This window comes from Coturnix japonica, chromosome 25 (genome assembly GCF_054131305.1).
Source record: "Coturnix japonica strain WE chromosome 25, WE-NBRP24, whole genome shotgun sequence".
Taxonomy (NCBI): domain Eukaryota; kingdom Metazoa; phylum Chordata; class Aves; order Galliformes; family Phasianidae; genus Coturnix; species Coturnix japonica.
Window position 1 is genome coordinate 6,331,720 of NC_140687.1, and position 6,219 is coordinate 6,337,938.

At 48.6% G+C, this 6,219-nt stretch overlaps 1 long non-coding RNA gene across 1 annotated transcript; it reads left to right on the plus strand.

Annotated features, from left to right (window-relative positions):
* The first annotated feature begins 729 nt into the window (after positions 1 to 729).
* On the plus strand, positions 730 to 4,393 carry LOC146756842 (uncharacterized). The gene is made up of 3 exons (XR_014937218.1): positions 730 to 828; positions 2,234 to 2,321; positions 3,985 to 4,393. It is a non-coding gene; the product is annotated as an uncharacterized LOC146756842 (long non-coding RNA).
* The last annotated feature ends 1,826 nt before the right edge of the window (positions 4,394 to 6,219 follow it).

The following is a 6,219-nucleotide window of genomic DNA, read 5'->3' on the forward strand; positions in this document are numbered from 1 at the left end:
AAAACCATGTTTCATTGTTGCAGGTGGTTCAGTGTGCTCTTGCAGTGCAGATGCTGTAGTTTGCTGTAGAATCTGAATGGTTTCTGTTCCTAGGAGAGGCCTGGGAGGAGGTAGTGAGAAGAGAATTCAATGCCTGAGGTGTATCTTAGTGAGAAATGTTGGCATGAGGTGCTGAAATTCTTGAGCTGTCAAAGGCCAGTGAGGCTCAGACTCCTTAACCTGCTGGAGCAGGGTGGAAGCAAGGAGTGGGCACTGCCGTCCCACAAGCGGCACTTGGTTCTGGTCTTCCAGGTCTGTGCTGGCCTGGATTTCTTCTGAGAAGTTTGTTGGAGCTGCTTGGAGTAGTGAAGGGTGGGGAAGAAGTGCTGCTCAAGAGCTAAGGCTCGGCTTGATCATTTTGGATGGATTTAACCATGGTATCTGAAGACATAGTTTCCATCAGAATGATCCCAGCATTGTGCAAGTGTCTCAGCTGAAGCCCCTGAGCAGATGTGTGAGACCACCCGCCTCCTCCAGATGAGCCATAGGAAAGCTGACTGTGCCCAGTAATTACAGCTTCTGCAGATTGAATGTGCTTCCAAGTGTTTTCCTTAGTGATCAATCATGTCCCAGCACTGTGATATTCCATCTCTGTCACAATCTGGAGCATCTCTGCAAACCTTGGGTGCTCATTCCCACCAGTGTTTCTTCCTTTCTCTCTTTAGAATCAGTGTGGTGCAGTTCCCTGTGTTTGTGAGCAGCAGCCAGCAGGCTGCAAGAGATCCAATGGCAGCTTTCAGCACACAGAGGGATGTGATGGGGACAGACTGTCCTTACCGCCATGCATAAGTGAGTTTTTACCGTCCTCTCTCAAGAAGTATGAAAGAATAGAGTTTGAATGATACTTGTGAGCAGGTGCTGTGCTGTAGGGGATGTCAGGTAACCATTCCTATGGGGGTGCGGGAAGGAGCAGTGAAAGTGATGTATTAGTTTGTGTTTTGGCTGTTAAAGAGGAGTTCCATTTCTGGAAGCAAAACTATGGGCTAAGATGGAAAACAGAAGGAAGAAGGCTGATACCTGGATAGTGGGCTGAGCTTTGGTGACTGCAGCCATTTGCAGTAGAAGTTTTGCTGTTTTGCACAGTGGGGTTCACAATGGGAGCTGATGATGAATGGGAGCTGCTCGAGGGACAGACTTCCATGTACAAGTTCCAGTGCCTCAATGACTTTCTTGTAGCGAGGAACCCCAAACTGAACATAAGACTTGAGGCGCAGCCTCCCCAGTGTTGAGTCCAAGGGGATGATTACCTCTCTGCTCCTGCTGGCCACACTATTTCTTATACAGGCCAGGATGCCGTGGGCCTTCTTGGCCACCTGGGCACACTGTTGGCTCATGTTCAGCTGAGCACTGACCAACAGCCCCAGGTCCATTTCCTCTGCACAGTCCTGCAGCCACTCAGCCCCAGGCCTATAGCGCTGCATGGGGTTATTGTGGCCAAAGTGCAGGACCTGGCACTTGGCCTGGGTGTACCACATCCCATTCACCTCAGCCCAGTGAGGTTGATCCAGCTTATCTAGATCCCTCTGAAGGGGCCTCCCTTCCCTCAGGCAGATCAACACCACCTCCCAGTCAAAAGACAAAAAGAGAAGAAAGCAGAAATGAAGAAGGCTTCTCTGAGAGCTGCCCCTGCACCTGCAGAGGTGAGTCCTTGTTATGGACAGACACAGCTCTTGTTGTCAGGGCCTCCATCTGTGAGACATGAATGAGACTGTAAAATCCTGAGGGAAGTGGTGTCCTGGTTCTGTACTTGCTTTTTTCCTTTGCAGTTTTTGAAGTGTTGCACAAAATGAAGGACAAATCTCTAAAGCAGGTGGTCGGGATGCTGGCATGGTGATGTTACTTAGTAATTAGTGCTATTATTTTGTAGTATATTAATAGTTTGCTAATAAACAAAAAACAAGGGGGGGAGGAAGGCGTTCTGATAACAGAGGATGCTGAGAAGGCAGAAACACTGAATGCCTTCTTTGCTTCTGTCTTTAGTGAAAAGGCTCTCCCTCAGAAATCCCAGACCCTGGAGGTTAATGAGAGAGTCTGGACAATAGGAGATTTCTCTTTAGTCAGGGAAGAGGTGGTCTGTGATTGCCTAGGAAACATTAATGTCCATAAATACATGGGATGGGTGCATGGGGTGCATCCACGGGTGCTGAGAGAACTGGTGGAGGTCATTGCTGAGCCCCTCTCTGTAATCTTTCAGAGGTCTTGGAGAACTGGGGAGGTGCCTGAAGACTGGAGGATGACCAATGTCACTGCAGTCTTCAAAAAGGGCAAGAAGGAAGAGCCAGGTAATTATAGGCCAGTCAGCCTCACCTCTGTCCCAGGGAAGGTGATGGAACAGCTTGTGCTGGATGCCATCTCCAGAGAACTGGGTGATAAGGAGGTTATCAGGAGTACTCAGCATGGGTTCACCAAGGGGAGGTCGTGCTTGACCAACCTGGTGGCCTTTTATGAAGATGTCACTGGCTGGGTGGACGGGGCTAGAGTGGTAGATGTAGTCTACCTTGATTTCAGAAAGGTTTTTGATACTGTCCCCCACGACATCCTTATAACAAAGCTGAGGAAGTATGGGATAGATGAGTGGACAGTGAAGTGGGTCGTGAACTGTCTGACTGGCAGAGTGCAGAGGGTTGTCGTTGGCAGTGCTGAGAGGGGATTTGATCCAGGTTTATAAATACCTGAGGTGTGGGGGCCATAGTGGCACGGCTGGTCTCTTTTCAGTAGTGCGTGGGGACAGGACTAGGGGTAATGGGCTGAAACTTCTGCATAGGAAGTTCCGCACAAATGTGTGCAAGAACCTCTTTACGGTGAGGCTGACGGAGCACTGGAACAGGCTGCCCAGGGAGGTGGTGGAGTCTCCTTCTCTGGAGATATTCAAGACCCGCCTGAACACCTACCTGTGCGACGTGGTGTAGGGAACCTGCCATGGCAGGGGGGTTGGACTCAATGATCACTAGAGGTCCCTTCCAACCCCTACAATTCTGTGATTCTGTTGGAAGGTGGGAATGCAAGAGAGAATATTGCGAGCAAAAGCTGTGGAGCGAGATAAATGGCATGAGAAAGCAAAGCTGAGAACTAAGGAAAGCTCCAGAAGAGAAAACAAAGTCCAGTAGGGCATATTTAGAGACAGGTGAAGCATCCATGAGTGCACTGAGGAGTACTAGGGTGCTCTGGAATGTCTCTTGGGCTCCCTACAGCACACATAATTGCTCTGGGGCATGTCTGGATGTCTGTAGAGCTAATTGTGGGGCCCTGAGAAACGTCTGGGGCACATTAGGGGGCACTGGCTTCCATGTGAGTGTTCCCAGGTTCCCAGAAGTCAACAGGGAAGCCTTTGGAGACCCCTTGGGAAGACTCAGTGGGGCCCTAGAGTGATGTAGCAGCTTGTGTTGGTTGCATCTGCTTGGCAGGGAAGCGATTTCCCTGGTGAGAGCTGAGTGACTGGAAGGTGATTTCCTTGGTTTAATTAATTTAATTACCTGGATTATAATTAAATAACACTGTTCAGCGTTCATTAAAGATTTCTTTTTTTTCCAAAGTACTTCAGTTGTGCAGCTGTAGCAGCTTTGCTAAGATATATCGAGTTTATTCAAAATTCCAGTGATGCTCCTAAAGCACTTGAAGTGCATTTGAGGGGGGGAGTGACAAAACAGCTCTGAGAGACACATCATCAGATCAGAACATTGGAACGGTAACTAATAGCAGAGATTCTGATAAGAATATTGAAGTTTTCAAATTACCTTTTCTTAAAGTTGTATTTCACCAAGTTTCATCAATGTGCACACTGAAGAGCTGACTTGTTATCTTTCTTTTTATAAAAAATCATGTGTTACAATTGAGAGCAGAAGTTATAGGATGGAACATTCTCCAAGTAAAGTGCAAAAGACATTTCTTCATAGTTCCAATTAATGTCTTATGTTTTGTTCAGACTCACTAAATGATGTATTTCAGGGTACATCATGTGGGAATATAAGAAGACTATTCAGAGCAGGAGCTGCAGAGCAAGATGAACGACATGAGAAGGTAAGGCTGGGAACCAAGGACACAGCTTTTGTGTCACTCAGCCACCTGTGGCAGAGGTCAGGATTTCTGCAGGGATGGGAAATCATCCCATCACTTAGTGCCTTACAAGGAGCTGAGAAGCTTTTCTTGCTCAAGTCCTGCTTCCAAGCTTAACCACCTACAATGAAGTAGATGTCACTTTGCTGGTGTCCTTCAATTCCGTGTCTGCATTTTCCCAAAATCAGGAGGTAACCAGCTGCAGTGAAGTGAGCGATTTCAGTGCCTGTTTCTGATGGTGGCAATGAGTTCAGAGGTCACAATTAACTGACGATTCCTGTTTCCATTCTGACAAAGTCTGTAGTTGCAACTGACTTCCTGAGGCTGCCATACGTGGTGGTGATGCAGCCTTGGGCTTCTTGGGGATTTGCATGACTCCCACCTTTCCTTTCTGTGTCTTGCAGGTCTGCTGGTGCTGGAAGCAGCCGGTATCTGAGTAGGAATGAAGGTGAGTGCAGGAGCAGCTGCTGAGGGGAGGAAGGAAGTCCATGCTAATGAGCTCTGGAGCATCTGCGGGTCTGGTACCAGAGGAGGCAGCAGTGATGCTGGAGGGCACGTGGTGAGTGCGTGGACAGGGTGGCACAAACGTGTGTGTATGCTGAGGAGTTGGGTTGCACACAGGTGCACACAAAGGGGTTTTTATGGAAGGTGTAGGCACATACGTGTTCCCAGGGGTGGTTTGCACACGTCTGTGAATACAAAGGAGGGCACACGATGCGGTGTGTGCATGGAGGTGTGCAAAGCAGGCAGGGTGGCACACGGGTGTGCATGTGCACATGGATAGGGGAAGGCTGGGGTTACAGGTTGACCTGTGCTGAGGTGAGTGGGGGCTCACGGTGTTGCTCAGTGGTAGATTTGTTTACACTGAGTGCTAACAGGAAACTCACACACCCTTTTTGTTTCAGCTGTGCCAGCGCTGTGATCCCTTGCTGCTGGGATGTGCTGTTGGAAGGATGGTGTGCATGCCGAGCTCCCATCACTTCCAAGCCCTACAATTCTGTGATTCTGTGAATCAAGTGTAGAGCAAAAGGGATGTTTGGGCCAGGTGACTGTAAGAAGGCTGGCTGCTTTGGATGGTGGCAGCTGATGGAAACAGGTGCTCTGGGGACCGTTCAGCTTTTAACAGAAGACAGGGGTCCTGCAGGAAGAACGACTAGGTTCTCAAAAGGCTTCAGACGTGCACACAGAGTACATCTGTCCTGCCGTGCCGTCTCTGCTTCTTTTTGATGAAAGCATTTTCATGACCACTTGTTGTGGCTGTTGCTTGTAGAAGGAGGAATGTTAGGTGCAGTTCTCACTGAGAACTTCTGCTAGGATTTCTGTGTAATTTGAATCATGAGTGTTAGCACAGTGAGTTGAAGGAGGGCCCCGGAAGCAAATTTGTTGCTGTTGAAGCACTGTGTGATGAGCAGGTGCGTGGTAAGACGTGCTGGCAGATGTTGAAGACACTTTAAGATTGAGGTGAGAAGGAAAGGCGATGAAGGAGCTGATGGCAAAGAGCTTCCTTAGGAGGCTTGGTGCTTGCATGGGATTGTATCCGATCAACTTCTTGTGTGCTGGTGTCCATCTGTGGTTTGTGGAGCAGTTTTCATTCCAGGGTCTGTCTGGTAGGACTGTGGCTTGGGCCAGGCCAGGGCGAATCCAGTGTGCTTTACTCTCGTTCTTAGTGCTTGTTTTTGCTCAGGTGTCAATCCTCACAGAGCAAGGCCTGAGGGTGGGGTTTGCGGAGAAAGAGGACATGCAGGCCTTGTGTGACACCCACGGAGCTGCAGCGAGGCTGCATTGGTGTAAAACAAGGGAAATGCACAGAGATCTGAAGGTGGGTTTTGGGCTCAACTTATGCCAGAGGGGATGTGCGTGCTCCTTTACAATGTGCGTTTTCTGCCTACTGTATGGCAGGTGGGCTTGGAAAGTTGTTTCCGTGTTTCTGTTGTTGGGAGAAGCAGATATCAACTCTTCTCTCTATTGAAAGATTTAACAAAAGAGCCTCTCCTTGCTTCTTAGTGTATGAATCACAGAATCATAGAATCACCAGGGTTGGGAAAGACCTAAAAGAACAGTCCAACCGTTCTCTTATTACCAATAGCTCCCAATAAACCACGTCCTTCAACACAACATCCAGTCATT